Source organism: Hyla sarda, unplaced genomic scaffold, assembly GCF_029499605.1.
Source record: "Hyla sarda isolate aHylSar1 unplaced genomic scaffold, aHylSar1.hap1 scaffold_440, whole genome shotgun sequence".
Lineage (NCBI taxonomy): Eukaryota > Metazoa > Chordata > Amphibia > Anura > Hylidae > Hyla > Hyla sarda.
Window position 1 is genome coordinate 1 of NW_026610454.1, and position 15,590 is coordinate 15,590.

The 15,590-nt window shown below is 45.7% G+C and overlaps 5 non-coding genes across 5 annotated transcripts; all 5 read left to right on the forward strand.

Annotated features, from left to right (window-relative positions):
• The first annotated feature begins 837 nt into the window (after positions 1-837).
• On the forward strand, positions 838-1,028 carry LOC130334652 (U2 spliceosomal RNA). The gene has a single exon (XR_008876421.1). It is a non-coding gene; the product is annotated as a U2 spliceosomal RNA (small nuclear RNA).
• A 2,098-nt stretch (positions 1,029-3,126) lies between these two features.
• LOC130334727 (U2 spliceosomal RNA) lies at positions 3,127-3,317 on the forward strand. The gene has a single exon (XR_008876481.1). It is a non-coding gene; the product is annotated as a U2 spliceosomal RNA (small nuclear RNA).
• Positions 3,318-5,390: 2,073 nt separating this feature from the next.
• LOC130334739 (U2 spliceosomal RNA) lies at positions 5,391-5,581 on the forward strand. Its single transcript, XR_008876492.1, has one exon. It is a non-coding gene; the product is annotated as a U2 spliceosomal RNA (small nuclear RNA).
• A 2,091-nt stretch (positions 5,582-7,672) lies between these two features.
• LOC130334751 (U2 spliceosomal RNA) lies at positions 7,673-7,863 on the forward strand. Its single transcript, XR_008876503.1, has one exon. It is a non-coding gene; the product is annotated as a U2 spliceosomal RNA (small nuclear RNA).
• A 2,093-nt stretch (positions 7,864-9,956) lies between these two features.
• On the forward strand, positions 9,957-10,138 carry LOC130334705 (U2 spliceosomal RNA). The gene has a single exon (XR_008876469.1). It is a non-coding gene; the product is annotated as a U2 spliceosomal RNA (small nuclear RNA).
• Positions 10,139-15,590: the final 5,452 nt, after the last annotated feature.

The window sequence follows — 15,590 nt, forward strand, 5'->3', positions numbered from 1 at the left end:
GTTGAGATATTGCAGCCGCTGCTGTGTCCAGGCCCAGGAGCCTTAGCACTGTGCTGTGATGTCACTCAATACCACTGACATCACTAGGTGTAAACAACATCTCTCCTTTGCTGTGTATGTGACTATGGAGCTGTTTGGTGATGTCGTCTATTATGGCCTTCATAGAAGCAACAGGAGATTGTTGCATCCATCTAGAACCCTCAGAACTACAGTGCTATGATGTCACTCACTTCCACAGGCCTTGCAGAGTGTAAACAACAACAACCCAGCTTTGTTGTGTATGTAACCATAGGGATTTGTGATGTCACCTAGAACCTTCACAGCAGCGACAGCTTTATGAGGAGCATCAGCACTGCTCTGCCTGAGCAGAACCATCACCGCCATAGGTTGTCAAATAACCCGGGTTTAACCCACACAGGTAAGTCAATGGGGTGCAGGCATGTCCTCTATGCCTTACAGCTTCCCGTGGGTGTTGGTTTGATACCGTTTGGGGACAGCCAAGGAGGCATCTGCAGGCAACAAAGGTAGGTGTGTGCTTGTGTGTGTGTTTCCTATGCAGATCCTAAGCCCAGTGTCACATGCAAGTAGGAGGAGTAAGAAGGGTTCCTGGCAAATCCGGGTTATGGATTGCATTTAAAAAGGCCCCGTGGGAGTGCAATGGGCCCCTGTCTTGCTGCTTAGCAATAATGGTATGGGTTTAGGTTCTGCTGTGTGTACTGGTGGTTGACTGCCCCCCAGCCCAGAGTGTGCATGGAAAATTGTCTGGCAGCCTCCCTGACAGCAAGCAGTGATAGTGCCCATGAAGGGCACCTTGTTGGGCCCGCCCCTTTCACGGTTATCGCTTCTCGGCCTTTTGGCTAAGATCAAGTGTAGTATCTGTTCTTATCAGTTTAATATCTGATACGTCCCCTATCTGGGGACCATATATTAAATGGATTTTTGAGAACGGGGGCCGATTTCGAAGCTTGCTTCCGTCGCCCTATGCATTGACCCGATATGGCAGTATCTTCGGGTACAGTGCACCACCCCCTTACAGGGTTAAAAAGAAAGATTCCTACTTTCATTGCTACCTGCTTGCTGGCTAGCCAGCTAGCCAGCCCTGTGGGCCTTGCTGCTGCTGCAGCCAAAAAAACAAAAGGTGGTGCTGCTGCTGCTTCTGCTGCTTCTGCTTCTGCTTGTGTCTGGCCGCTGTTGGAGCGTCCAGGCACAGGACTTCTGCTGCTGCTGACTAAATGGCCTCCTTAATTGGATCATTTGAGTAGCCAGCACACCTGTGCAGGTAGGCATGACATGATAGGCAGCTGCCTTGATAGCGGGTGGGTGCTGAATGTTCCTAATTGACAAAATAAGATTAATGCTTATGAAGAAATATAAAATCTCATCCCTTCCCCAATATCGCGCCACACCCCTACCCCTTAATTCCCTGGTTGAACTTGATGGACATATGTCTTTTTTTCGACCGTACTAACTATGTAACTATGTAACATAACATGGGGGGGGGGGGGGGGGGGGGGTCTCCTGGCTGTTCACACAGGTGTGTCATTGCTGTACATTGACCATGCATTGCTTCTGTGGTATTGCAAAGGCAAAGACAAATGCTTCCAGCCATCCATTGCACTAATGGATTGGTCATCAGCTGGCTGTCTATGTCCCGCATCAATATAGACCAAAGTACAGAGGGTTAGGCTATGCTATTGTGCACCTACCTGATGCATCAGAAGGTGCGAGGCCCTTGCTAAATTCTGTGCACAGACTTTGAGATCTATACTTTAGACTGTATCTAAACCTGCTCCAACATGGACTGACATTCTGGCCTACTTTCAGCCGATGCGACTTGTCTGTCGCTGAACAGTCGCTTTTTATGTATTCAGCACCTATGTATAATGTTGTAAAAATGCTCTAGAAGCTAAAGTCGCAGAAATGTCACACATATTTGGCCTGCAACTTTCTGTGCGACAAATTCAGACAGGAAAAATCAGTATAAATCCTTAGAAAATTATCCCCCAGTGTCTCCATCTGCTGGCGGTATTGAATAAGCATTGCTGCACTGATGGGGTATGCATTAGACGAAAAAAAAGAAGAAAAAGAAGAATAATACGCCCAGAAAAGAGGGGAAAAGGAGAAAAACGTAAAAAAACGTGAAAAAAAAGTAAGAGGAAGAGAAGGGAAAAAAAGGTGGAAATGGGTTTAAAAGTGATTTCGGCGGAGAAATATATATATATATATATATATATATATATATATATATATATACGCGCACACACACACATATATATAAACGTATTCTCCGTTGAGATATTGCAGCCGCTGCTGTGTCCAGGCCCAGGAGCCTTAGCACTGTGCTGTGATGTCACTCAATACCACTGACATCACTAGGTGTAAACAACATCTCTCCTTTGCTGTGTATGTGACTATGGAGCTGTTTGGTGATGTCGTCTATTATGGCCTTCATAGAAGCAACAGGAGATTGTTGCATCCATCTAGAACCCTCAGAACTACAGTGCTATGATGTCACTCACTTCCACAGGCCTTGCAGAGTGTAAACAACAACAACCCAGCTTTGTTGTGTATGTAACCATAGGGATTTGTGATGTCACCTAGAACCTTCACAGCAGCGACAGCTTTATGAGGAGCATCAGCACTGCTCTGCCTGAGCAGAACCATCACCGCCATAGGTTGTCAAATAACCCGGGTTTAACCCACACAGGTAAGTCCAATGGGGTGCAGGCATGTCCTCTATGCTTACAGCTTCCCGTGGGTGTTGGTTTGATACCGTTTGGGGACAGCCAAGGAGGCATCTGCAGGCAACAAAGGTAGGTGTGTGCTTGTGTGTGTGTTTCCTATGCAGATCCTAAGCCCAGTGTCACATGCAAGTAGGAGGAGTAAGAAGGGTTCCTGGCAAATCCGGGTTATGGATTGCATTTAAAAAGGCCCCGTGGGAGTGCAATGGGCCCCTGTCTTGCTGCTTAGCAATAATGGTATGGGTTTAGGTTCTGCTGTGTGTACTGGTGGTTGACTGCCCCCCAGCCCAGAGTGTGCATGGAAAATTGTCTGGCAGTCTCCCTGACAGCAAGCAGTGATAGTGCCCATGAAGGGCACCTTGTTGGGCCCGCCCCTTTCACGGTTATCGCTTCTCGGCCTTTTGGCTAAGATCAAGTGTAGTATCTGTTCTTATCAGTTTAATATCTGATACGTCCCCTATCTGGGGACCATATATTAAATGGATTTTTGAGAACGGGGGCCGATTTCGAAGCTTGCTTCCGTCGCCCTATGCATTGACCCGATATGGCAGTATCTTCGGGTACAGTGCACCACCCCCTTACAGGGTTAAAAAGAAAGATTCCTACTTTCATTGCTACCTGCTTGCTGGCTAGCCAGCTAGCCAGCCCTGTGGGCCTTGCTGCTGCTGCAGCCAAAAAACAAAAGGTGGTGCTGCTGCTGCTTCTGCTGCTTCTGCTTCTGCTTGTGTCTGGCCGCTGTTGGAGCGTCCAGGCACAGGACTTCTGCTGCTGCTGACTAAATGGCCTCCTTAATTGGATCATTTGAGTAGCCAGCACACCTGTGCAGGTAGGGCATGACATGATAGGCAGCTGCCTTGATAGCGGGTGGGTGCTGAATGTTCCTAATTGACAAAATAAGATTAATGCTTATGAAGAAATATAAAATCTCATCCCTTCCCCAATATCGCGCCACACCCCTACCCCTTAATTCCCTGGTTGAACTTGATGGACATATGTCTTTTTTCGACCGTACTAACTATGTAACTATGTAACATAACATGGGGGGGGGGGGGGTCTCCTGGCTGTTCACACAGGTGTGTCATTGCTGTACATTGACCATGCATTGCTTCTGTGGTATTGCAAAGGCAAAGACAAATGCTTCCAGCCATCCATTGCACTAATGGATTGGTCATCAGCTGGCTGTCTATGTCCCGCATCAATATAGACCAAAGTACAGAGGGTTAGGCTATGCTATTGTGCACCTACCTGATGCATCAGAAGGTGCGAGGCCCTTGCTAAATTCTGTGCACAGACTTTGAGATCTATACTTTAGACTGTATCTAAACCTGCTCCAACATGGACTGACATTCTGGCCTACTTTCAGCCGATGCGACTTGTCTGTCGCTGAACAGTCGCTTTTTATGTATTCAGCACCTATGTATAATGTTGTAAAAATGCTCTAGAAGCTAAAGTCGCAGAAATGTCACACATATTTGGCCTGCAACTTTCTGTGCGACAAATTCAGACAGGAAAAATCAGTATAAATCCTTAGAAAATTATCCCCCAGTGTCTCCATCTGCTGGCGGTATTGAATAAGCATTGCTGCACTGATGGGGTATGCATTAGACGAAAAAAAAGAAGAAAAAGAAGAATAATACGCCCAGAAAAGAGGCGAAAAGGAGAAAAACGTAAAAAAACGTGAAAAAAAAGTAAGAGGAAGAGAAGGGAAACAAAGGTGGAAATGGGTTTAAAAGTGATTTCGGCGGAGAAATATATATATATATATATATATATATACGCGCACACACACACATATATATAAACGTATTCTCCGTTGAGATATTGCAGCCGCTGCTGTGTCCAGGCCCAGGAGCCTTAGCACTGTGCTGTGATGTCACTCAATACCACTGACATCACTAGGTGTAAACAACATCTCTCCTTTGCTGTGTATGTGACTATGGAGCTGTTTGGTGATGTCGTCTATTATGGCCTTCATAGAAGCAACAGGAGATTGTTGCATCCATCTAGAACCCTCAGAACTACAGTGCTATGATGTCACTCACTTCCACAGGCCTTGCAGAGTGTAAACAACAACAACCCAGCTTTGTTGTGTATGTAACCATAGGGATTTGTGATGTCACCTAGAACCTTCACAGCAGCGACAGCTTTATGAGGAGCATCAGCACTGCTCTGCCTGAGCAGAACCATCACCGCCATAGGTTGTCAAATAACCCGGGTTTAACCCACACACTTAAGTCCAATGGGGTGCAGGCATGTCCTCTATGCTTACAGCTTCCCGTGGGTGTTGGTTTGATACCGTTTGGGGACAGCCAAGGAGGCATCTGCAGGCAACAAAGGTAGGTGTGTGCTTGTGTGTGTGTTTCCTATGCAGATCCTAAGCCCAGTGTCACATGCAAGTAGGAGGAGTAAGAAGGGTTCCTGGCAAATCCGGGTTATGGATTGCATTTAAAAAGGCCCCGTGGGAGTGCAATGGGCCCCTGTCTTGCTGCTTAGCAATAATGGTATGGGTTTAGGTTCTGCTGTGTGTACTGGTGGTTGACTGCCCCCCAGCCCAGAGTGTGCATGGAAAATTGTCTGGCAGCCTCCCTGACAGCAAGCAGTGATAGTGCCCATGAAGGGCACCTTGTTGGGCCCGCCCCTTTCACGGTTATCGCTTCTCGGCCTTTTGGCTAAGATCAAGTGTAGTATCTGTTCTTATCAGTTTAATATCTGATACGTCCCCTATCTGGGGACCATATATTAAATGGATTTTTGAGAACGGGGGCCGATTTCGAAGCTTGCTTCCGTCGCCCTATGCATTGACCCGATATGGCAGTATCTTCGGGTACAGTGCACCACCCCCTTACAGGGTTAAAAAGAAAGATTCCTACTTTCATTGCTACCTGCTTGCTGGCTAGCCAGCTAGCCAGCCCTGTGGGCCTTGCTGCTGCTGCAGCCAAAAAACAAAAGGTGGTGCTGCTGCTGCTTCTGCTGCTTCTGCTTCTGCTTGTGTCTGGCCGCTGTTGGAGCGTCCAGGCACAGGACTTCTGCTGCTGCTGACTAAATGGCCTCCTTAATTGGATCATTTGAGTAGCCAGCACACCTGTGCAGGTAGGGCATGACATGATAGGCAGCTGCCTTGATAGCGGGTGGGTGCTGAATGTTCCTAATTGACAAAATAAGATTAATGCTTATGAAGAAATATAAAATCTCATCCCTTCCCCAATATCGCGCCACACCCCTACCCCTTAATTCCCTGGTTGAACTTGATGGACATATGTCTTTTTTCGACCGTACTAACTATGTAACTATGTAACATAACATGGGGGGGGGGGGGGGGTCTCCTGGCTGTTCACACAGGTGTGTCATTGCTGTACATTGACCATGCATTGCTTCTGTGGTATTGCAAAGGCAAAGACAAATGCTTCCAGCCATCCATTGCACTAATGGATTGGTCATCAGCTGGCTGTCTATGTCCCGCATCAATATAGACCAAAGTACAGAGGGTTAGGCTATGCTATTGTGCACCTACCTGATGCATCAGAAGGTGCGAGGCCCTTGCTAAATTCTGTGCACAGACTTTGAGATCTATACTTTAGACTGTATCTAAACCTGCTCCAACATGGACTGACATTCTGGCCTACTTTCAGCCGATGCGACTTGTCTGTCGCTGAACAGTCGCTTTTTATGTATTCAGCACCTATGTATAATGTTGTAAAAATGCTCTAGAAGCTAAAGTCGCAGAAATGTCACACATATTTGGCCTGCAACTTTCTGTGCGACAAATTCAGACAGGAAAAATCAGTATAAATCCTTAGAAAATTATCCCCCAGTGTCTCCATCTGCTGGCGGTATTGAATAAGCATTGCTGCACTGATGGGGTATGCATTAGACGAAAAAAAAGAAGAAAAAGAAGAATAATACGCCCAGAAAAGAGGCGAAAAGGAGAAAAACGTAAAAAAACGTGAAAAAAAAGTAAGAGGAAGAGAAGGGAAAAAAAGGTGGAAATGGGTTTAAAAGTGATTTCGGCGGAGAAATATATATATATATATATATATATATATATATATATATATATACGCGCACACACACACATATATATAAACGTATTCTCCGTTGAGATATTGCAGCCGCTGCTGTGTCCAGGCCCAGGAGCCTTAGCACTGTGCTGTGATGTCACTCAATACCACTGACATCACTAGGTGTAAACAACATCTCTCCTTTGCTGTGTATGTGACTATGGAGCTGTTTGGTGATGTCGTCTATTATGGCCTTCATAGAAGCAACAGGAGATTGTTGCATCCATCTAGAACCCTCAGAACTACAGTGCTATGATGTCACTCACTTCCACAGGCCTTGCAGAGTGTAAACAACAACAACCCAGCTTTGTTGTGTATGTAACCATAGGGATTTGTGATGTCACCTAGAACCTTCACAGCAGCGACAGCTTTATGAGGAGCATCAGCACTGCTCTGCCTGAGCAGAACCATCACCGCCATAGGTTGTCAAATAACCCGGGTTTAACCCACACAGGTAAGTCGAATGGGGTGCAGGCATGTCCTCTATGCTTACAGCTTCCCGTGGGTGTTGGTTTGATACCGTTTGGGGACAGCCAAGGAGGCATCTGCAGGCAACAAAGGTAGGTGTGTGCTTGTGTGTGTATTTCCTATGCAGATCCTAAGCCCAGTGTCACATGCAAGTAGGAGGAGTAAGAAGGGTTCCTGGCAAATCCGGGTTATGGATTGCATTTAAAAAGGCCCCGTGGGAGTGCAATGGGCCCCTGTCTTGCTGCTTAGCAATAATGGTATGGGTTTAGGTTCTGCTGTGTGTACTGGTGGTTGACTGCCCCCCAGCCCAGAGTGTGCATGGAAAATTGTCTGGCAGCCTCCCTGACAGCAAGCAGTGATAGTGCCCATGAAGGGCACCTTGTTGGGCCCGCCCCTTTCACGGTTATCGCTTCTCGGCCTTTTGGCTAAGATCAAGTGTAGTATCTGTTCTTATCAGTTTAATATCTGATACGTCCCCTATCTGGGGACCATATATTAAATGGATTTTTGAGAACGGGGGCCGATTTCGAAGCTTGCTTCCGTCGCCCTATGCATTGACCCGATATGGCAGTATCTTCGGGTACAGTGCACCACCCCCTTACAGGGTTAAAAAGAAAGATTCCTACTTTCATTGCTACCTGCTTGCTGGCTAGCCAGCTAGCCAGCCCTGTGGGCCTTGCTGCTGCTGCAGCCAAAAAACAAAAGGTGGTGCTGCTGCTGCTTCTGCTGCTTCTGCTTCTGCTTGTGTCTGGCCGCTGTTGGAGCGTCCAGGCACAGGACTTCTGCTGCTGCTGACTAAATGGCCTCCTTAATTGGATCATTTGAGTAGCCAGCACACCTGTGCAGGTAGGGCATGACATGATAGGCAGCTGCCTTGATAGCGGGTGGGTGCTGAATGTTCCTAATTGACAAAATAAGATTAATGCTTATGAAGAAATATAAAATCTCATCCCTTCCCCAATATGGCGCCACACCCCTACCCCTTAATTCCCTGGTTGAACTTGATGGACATATGTCTTTTTTCGACCGTACTAACTATGTAACTATGTAACATAACATGGGGGGGGGGGGGGGTCTCCTGGCTGTTCACACAGGTGTGTCATTGCTGTACATTGACCATGCATTGCTTCTGTGGTATTGCAAAGGCAAAGACAAATGCTTCCAGCCATCCATTGCACTAATGGATTGGTCATCAGCTGGCTGTCTATGTCCCGCATCAATATAGACCAAAGTACAGAGGGTTAGGCTATGCTATTGTGCACCTACCTGATGCATCAGAAGGTGCGAGGCCCTTGCTAAATTCTGTGCACAGACTTTGAGATCTATACTTTAGACTGTATCTAAACCTGCTCCAACATGGACTGACATTCTGGCCTACTTTCAGCCGATGCGACTTGTCTGTCGCTGAACAGTCGCTTTTTATGTATTCAGCACCTATGTATAATGTTGTAAAAATGCTCTAGAAGCTAAAGTCGCAGAAATGTCACACATATTTGGCCTGCAACTTTCTGTGCGACAAATTCAGACAGGAAAAATCAGTATAAATCCTTAGAAAATTATCCCCCAGTGTCTCCATCTGCTGGCGGTATTGAATAAGCATTGCTGCACTGATGGGGTATGCATTAGACGAAAAAAAAGAAGAAAAAGAAGAATAATACGCCCAGAAAAGAGGCGAAAAGGAGAAAAACGTAAAAAAACGTGAAAAAAAAGTAAGAGGAAGAGAAGGGAAAAAAAGGTGGAAATGGGTTTAAAAGTGATTTCGGCGGAGAATATATATATATATATATATATATATATATATATATATATATATATACGCGCACACACACACATATATATAAACGTATTCTCCGTTGAGATATTGCAGCCGCTGCTGTGTCCAGGCCCAGGAGCCTTAGCACTGTGCTGTGATGTCACTCAATACCACTGACATCACTAGGTGTAAACAACATCTCTCCTTTGCTGTGTATGTGACTATGGAGCTGTTTGGTGATGTCGTCTATTATGGCCTTCATAGAAGCAACAGGAGATTGTTACATCCATCTAGAACCCTCAGAACTACAGTGCTATGATGTCACTCACTTCCACAGGCCTTGCAGAGTGTAAACAACAACAACCCAGCTTTGTTGTGTATGTAACCATAGGGATTTGTGATGTCACCTAGAACCTTCACAGCAGCGACAGCTTTATGAGGAGCATCAGCACTGCTCTGCCTGAGCAGAACCATCACCGCCATAGGTTGTCAAATAACCCGGGTTTAACCCACACAGGTAAGTCCAATGGGGTGCAGGCATGTCCTCTATGCTTACAGCTTCCCGTGGGTGTTGGTTTGATACCGTTTGGGGACAGCCAAGGAGGCATCTGCAGGCAACAAAGGTAGGTGTGTGCTTGTGTGTGTGTTTCCTATGCAGATCCTAAGCCCAGTGTCACATGCAAGTAGGAGGAGTAAGAAGGGTTCCTGGCAAATCCGGGTTATGGATTGCATTTAAAAAGGCCCCGTGGGAGTGCAATGGGCCCCTGTCTTGCTGCTTAGCAATAATGGTATGGGTTTAGGTTCTGCTGTGTGTACTGGTGGTTGACTGCCCCCCAGCCCAGAGTGTGCATGGAAAATTGTCTGGCAGCCTCCCTGACAGCAAGCAGTGATAGTGCCCATGAAGGGCACCTTGTTGGGCCCGCCCCTTTCACGGTTATCGCTTCTCGGCCTTTTGGCTAAGATCAAGTGTAGTATCTGTTCTTATCAGTTTAATATCTGATACGTCCCCTATCTGGGGACCATATATTAAATGGATTTTTGAGAACGGGGGCCGATTTCGAAGCTTGCTTCCGTCGCCCTATAGTTACATAGTTACATAGTTACATAGTTAGTACGGTCGAAAAAAGACATATGTCCATCAAGTTCAACCAGGGAATTAAGGGGTAGGGGTGTGGCGCGATATTGGGGAAGGGATGAGATTTTATATTTCTTCATAAGCATTAATCTTATTTTGTTCCAGGAATGTATCTAATCCTGTTTTAAAGCTGTTAATTGTTCCTGCTGTGACCAGTTCCTGAGGTAGACCGTTCCATAAATTCACAGTCCTCACGGTAAAGAAGGCGTGTCGCCCCTTGAGACTAAACTTTTTTTTCTCCAGACGGAGGGAGTGCCCCCTCGTCCTTTGGGGGGGTTTAACCTGGAACAGTTTTTCTCCATATTTTTTGTATGGGCCATTAATATACTTATATACGTTTATCATATCCCCCCTTAAACGTCTCTTCTCAAGACTAAACAATTGTAACTCCTTTAATCGCTCCTCATAGCTAAGATGTTCCATGCCCCATATTAGTTTAGTCGCGCGTCTCTGCACCCTTTCCAACTCCGCAGTGTCCCTTTTATGGACAGGTGACCAAAACTGAACAGCATATTCCAGGTGAGGCCGTACCAATGCTTTATAAAGGGGGAGTATTATGTCCCTGTCCCTTGAGTCCATGCCTCTTTTGATACATGACAATATCCTGCCGGCTTTGGAAGCAGCAGCCTGACATTGCATGTTATTCTGTAGTCTGTGATCTACAAGTACACCCAGATCCTTCTCTACCAGTGACTCTGCCAGTTTAATCCCCCCTAAGACATACGATGCATGCAGGTTATTAGTACCCAGATGCATAACTTTACATTTATCCACATTGAACCTCATTTGCCAAGTGGATGCCCAGACACTTAGTCTATCTAAGTCATCTTGCAACTTATGCACATCCTCTATAGACTGTACCGTGCTACAAAGCTTGGTGTCATCTGCAAAGATAGAAACAGAGCTGTTAATACCATCCTCTATATCATTGATAAATAAATTAAACAACAGCGGTCCCAGTACTGAACCTTGGGGTACACCACTAATAACCGGGGACCAATCAGAGTACGAATCATTGACCACCACTCTCTGGGTACGATCCATGAGCCAGTGTTCAATCCAGTTACAAACTAAAATTTCCAAACCCAAAGACCTTAACTTACCTGTCAGACGTCTATGAGGGACAGTATCAAATGCTTTAGCAAAATCCAGAAACACTATATCCACAGCCATTCCTCTGTCAAGGCTTCTACTCACCTCTTCATAAAAGCAAATTAGATTGGTTTGACAACTTCTATCCTTAGTAAACCCATGCTGGCTATCACTTATAATACAATTATCCCCTATGTATTCCTGTATGTAATCCCTTATAAGTCCTTCAAACAATTTACCCACAATGCACGTTAAACTTACCGGTCTATAGTTTCCTGGGGAAGACCTAGAGCCCTTTTTGAAGATTGGCACCACATTCGCCTTGCGCCAGTCCCTTGGCACAATACCAGACACCAGAGAATCTCTAAATATCATGAACAGGGGTACAGATATTACTGAACTTACCTCTCTAAGAACTCTTGGGTGTAGTCCATCCGGTCCTGGGGATTTGCTTACATTTATATCACTTAACTTACCTTGTACCAACTCTACATTAAGCCAGTTCAGTACATTACATGATGTGTTACCAGCACTGACCTGGCCAATGTCAGCTCCTTCTTCCATAGTGTATACAGAACTAAAGAACCCATTCAGTAGCTCCGCCTTCTCTTGATCGCCTGTGACAACCTCCCCATTATCATTATTAAGGGGTCCTACATGCTCTGTCCTTGGTTTTTTTGCATTTATATATCTAAAAAAATATTTAGGATTAGTTTTGCTTTCTTTGGCCACCTGTCTCTCATTTTGAATTTTTGCTGTTTTTATTACATTTTTACAGATTTTATTAAGCTCCTTGTACTGTTTAAATGTTATCGCTGACCCATCAGATTTGTATTTTTTGAAGGCTATTTTTTTGCTGTTTATTGCTCTTTTAACATCATGTGTCAGCCATGTAGGATTTAGTTTCAATCGTTTATATTTGTTCCCCTTTGGTATATATTTAGCTGTATAGTTATTTAGAGTTAATTTAAAGATGTCCCATTTACCTTCTGTATCAGTATTTGAGAACACCTCCCCCCAGTCTATGTCCTGTAGTGCAGCCCTCAGCCCAGGGAAATTTGCCTTTTTAAAGTTATATGTTTTTGCCTTCCCCGCCTGTCTTTGTTTTCTACATTTTAAGTCAAAAGTAACTATATTGTGGTCGCTATTACCAAGGTTTTCCCGCACAGTTACATTACCAACCAGCTCTGCGTTGTTGGAAATGATCAGATCCAACAAGGCATCACTTCTTGTTGGGTCCTCCACAAACTGGCCCATAAAATTATCCTGCAATAAATTTAGGAATTGTCGCCCCTTTGTAGTTTTAGCCAACCCCGGACCCCAATCTATATCTGGATAGTTAAAATCTCCCATTATTACCACTGTACCTGCCCGGGCGGCCCTCTCTATTTGTTTATGAAGCCGAACTTCTATCCTCAAGCTCCCCCATTTTATTTGCTAGGCTTCTGGCATTTGTGAACATACACTTTACATTTCCATCCTTTATGTTATTGGGGTTAATGGGATTCAAGGGTGTAAGTTTTATTTTCCTATGAAGCCTATTCCTATTAACTATTCTAACCCCTCCCTCCGCTCCACCCCCAGGTACATTTATAATTCCCACCTCTCTATCTACACTATCTTCCCCCTCTTTGCTGTAGGTTCCCTCCCCCCAAGTCCCTAGTTTAAACACTCCTCCACCCTTCTAGCCATCTTCTCCCCAAGCAAAGCTGCACCCTCCCCATTGAGGTGCAGCCCGTCCCTACGGTAGAGCCGGTAACCGACAGCGAAGTCAGCCCAGTTCTCCATGAACCCAAACCCTTCCTTCCTACACCAGCTTCTGAGCCACTTGTTTACCTCCCTGATCTCCCGCTGCCTCTCTGGTGCGGCTCGTGGTACTGGTAGTATTTCAGAAAAGACTACCTTGGAGGTCCTTGCCTTAAGCTTGCGGCCTAAGTCCCTGAAATCATTTTTAAGGACACTCCACCTACCTCTTACTTTGTCATTGGTGCCAATATGTACCATGACTGCTGGGTCCTCTCCAGCCCCGCCCAACAACCTGTCAACCCGATCCGCGATGTGCCGAACTCGTGCGCCAGGCAGACAGCACACTGTTCGGCGATCCCGGTCTTTGTGACAGATTGCCCTGTCTGTCCCCCTAATAATTGAGTCCCCCACCACTAGTACCTGTCTGGCCTGCCCTGTACTCCTCCCTCCCTCCTTACTGGAGCAGACACCCCCCTGGCGGTCAGAGGCGGTATCCTGCTGCAGTTCTGCTAGCTCTGTAATGGCATCCCCCTCATCTGCCAAGCGGGCAAACTTGTTGGGGTGTGCCAGTTCAGGACTAGCCTCCCTGACACTTTTTCCCCTACCCCTCTTTCTAACTGTAACCCAGCTAACTGCCTGACTGTCCTGCAACTCCGTCCCACTGTCCTCCCCCACCTCTATTCCCGAGAGTGCCTGCTCAGTGAGCACGAGACTCCTCTCCATGTTGTTAATGCTTCTCATTGTTGCCAGTCGCCCCTCTAGATGCAGGATCTGGGCTTCCAAACGGACAACTAGCACACATCTCGCACAACAATATGCACCCTCAAACTGTTGTTCAAGGATTGCATACATTGAACAGGATGTACATTGGACTGCATTTTCCAACATGGAGGCCATCTAATTATGGGGATTTCACAAATGTATAGGAAAAAACAGACAGTCAAAATGACACTTAAAATTTTTTGTAGACCTTGTTGGTTCAAAAATTAAAACTCACAGCGATCTCAACCTCCTGCTTTCAAACTCCAGTTTTTGAAACTCCTCTTTCACGCCCCCTCTTACACAGCAACACTCAAAAAGAGCAAGCTCTCAATAAGAGTCCCAAGCTAAGATTTATACACCTGTGCCCAATCTACTCCTCCTCCCCCTAGAGGTGGAACAGAGAAAAAAAAAAAAAAAAATGAAAAAGGGTGTTTAAACTCTAACAGTTATCCCACTATGTGCAAAAGAGAAAAACTTACCCAAAATAAGAATGTGGGCTATAGGCAGTCGCACCCACTCCACAGATTCACTCCGCACAACAGATAATCACAGTTTTTGAAACTCCTCTTTCACGCCCCCTCTTACACAGCAACACTCAAAAAGAGCAAGCTCTCAATAAGAGTCCCAAGCTAAGATTTATACACCTGTGCCCAATCTACTCCTCCTCCCCCTAGAGGTGGAACAGAGAAAAAAAAAAAAAAAATTAAAAAGGGTGTTTAAACTCTAACAGTTATCCCACTATGTGCAAAAGAGAAAAACTTACCCAAAATAAGAATGTGGGCTATAGGCAGTCGCACCCACTCCACAGATTCACTCCGCACAACAGATAATCACAGTTTTTGAAACTCCTCTTTCACGCCCCCTCTTACACAGCAACACTCAAAAAGAGCAAGCTCTCAATAAGAGTCCCAAGCTAAGATTTATACACCTGTGCCCAATCTACTCCTCCTCCCCCTAGAGGTGGAACAGAGAAAAAAAAAAAAAAAAATGAAAAAGGGTGTTTAAACTCTAACAGTTATCCCACTATGTGCAAAAGAGAAAAACTTACCCAAAATAAGAATGTGGGCTATAGGCAGTCGCACCCACTCCACAGATTCACTCCGCACAACAGATAATCACAGTTTTTGAAACTCCTCTTTCACGCCCCCTCTTACACAGCAACACTCAAAAAGAGCAAGCTCTCAATAAGAGTCCCAAGCTAAGATTTATACACCTGTGCCCAATCTACTCCTCCTCCCCCTAGAGGTGGAACAGAGAAAAAAAAAAAAAAAAAAAATGAAAAAGGGTGTTTAAACTCTAACAGTTATCCCACTATGTGCAAAAGAGAAAAACTTACCCAAAATAAGAATGTGGGCTATAGGCAGTCGCACCCACTCCACAGATTCACTCCGCACAACAGATAATCACAGTTTTTGAAACTCCTCTTTCACGCCCCCTCTTACACAGCAACACTCAAAAAGAGCAAGCTCTTTTCGGGTCAAAGCCCTATGCATTGACCCGATATGGCAGTATCTTCGGGTACAGTGCACCACCCCCTTACAGGGTTAAAAAGAAAGATTCCTACTTTCATTGCTACCTGCTTGCTGGCTAGCCAGCTAGCCAGCCCTGTGGGCCTTGCTGCTGCTGCAGCCAAAAAACAAAAGGTGGTGCTGCTGCTGCTTCTGCTGCTTCTGCTTCTGCTTGTGTCTGGCCGCTGTTGGAGCGTCCAGGCACAGGACTTCTGCTGCTGCTGACTAAATGGCCTCCTTAATTGGATCATTTGAGTAGCCAGCACACCTGTGCAGGTAGGGCATGACATGATAGGCAGCTGCCTTGATAGCGGGTGGGTGCTGAAT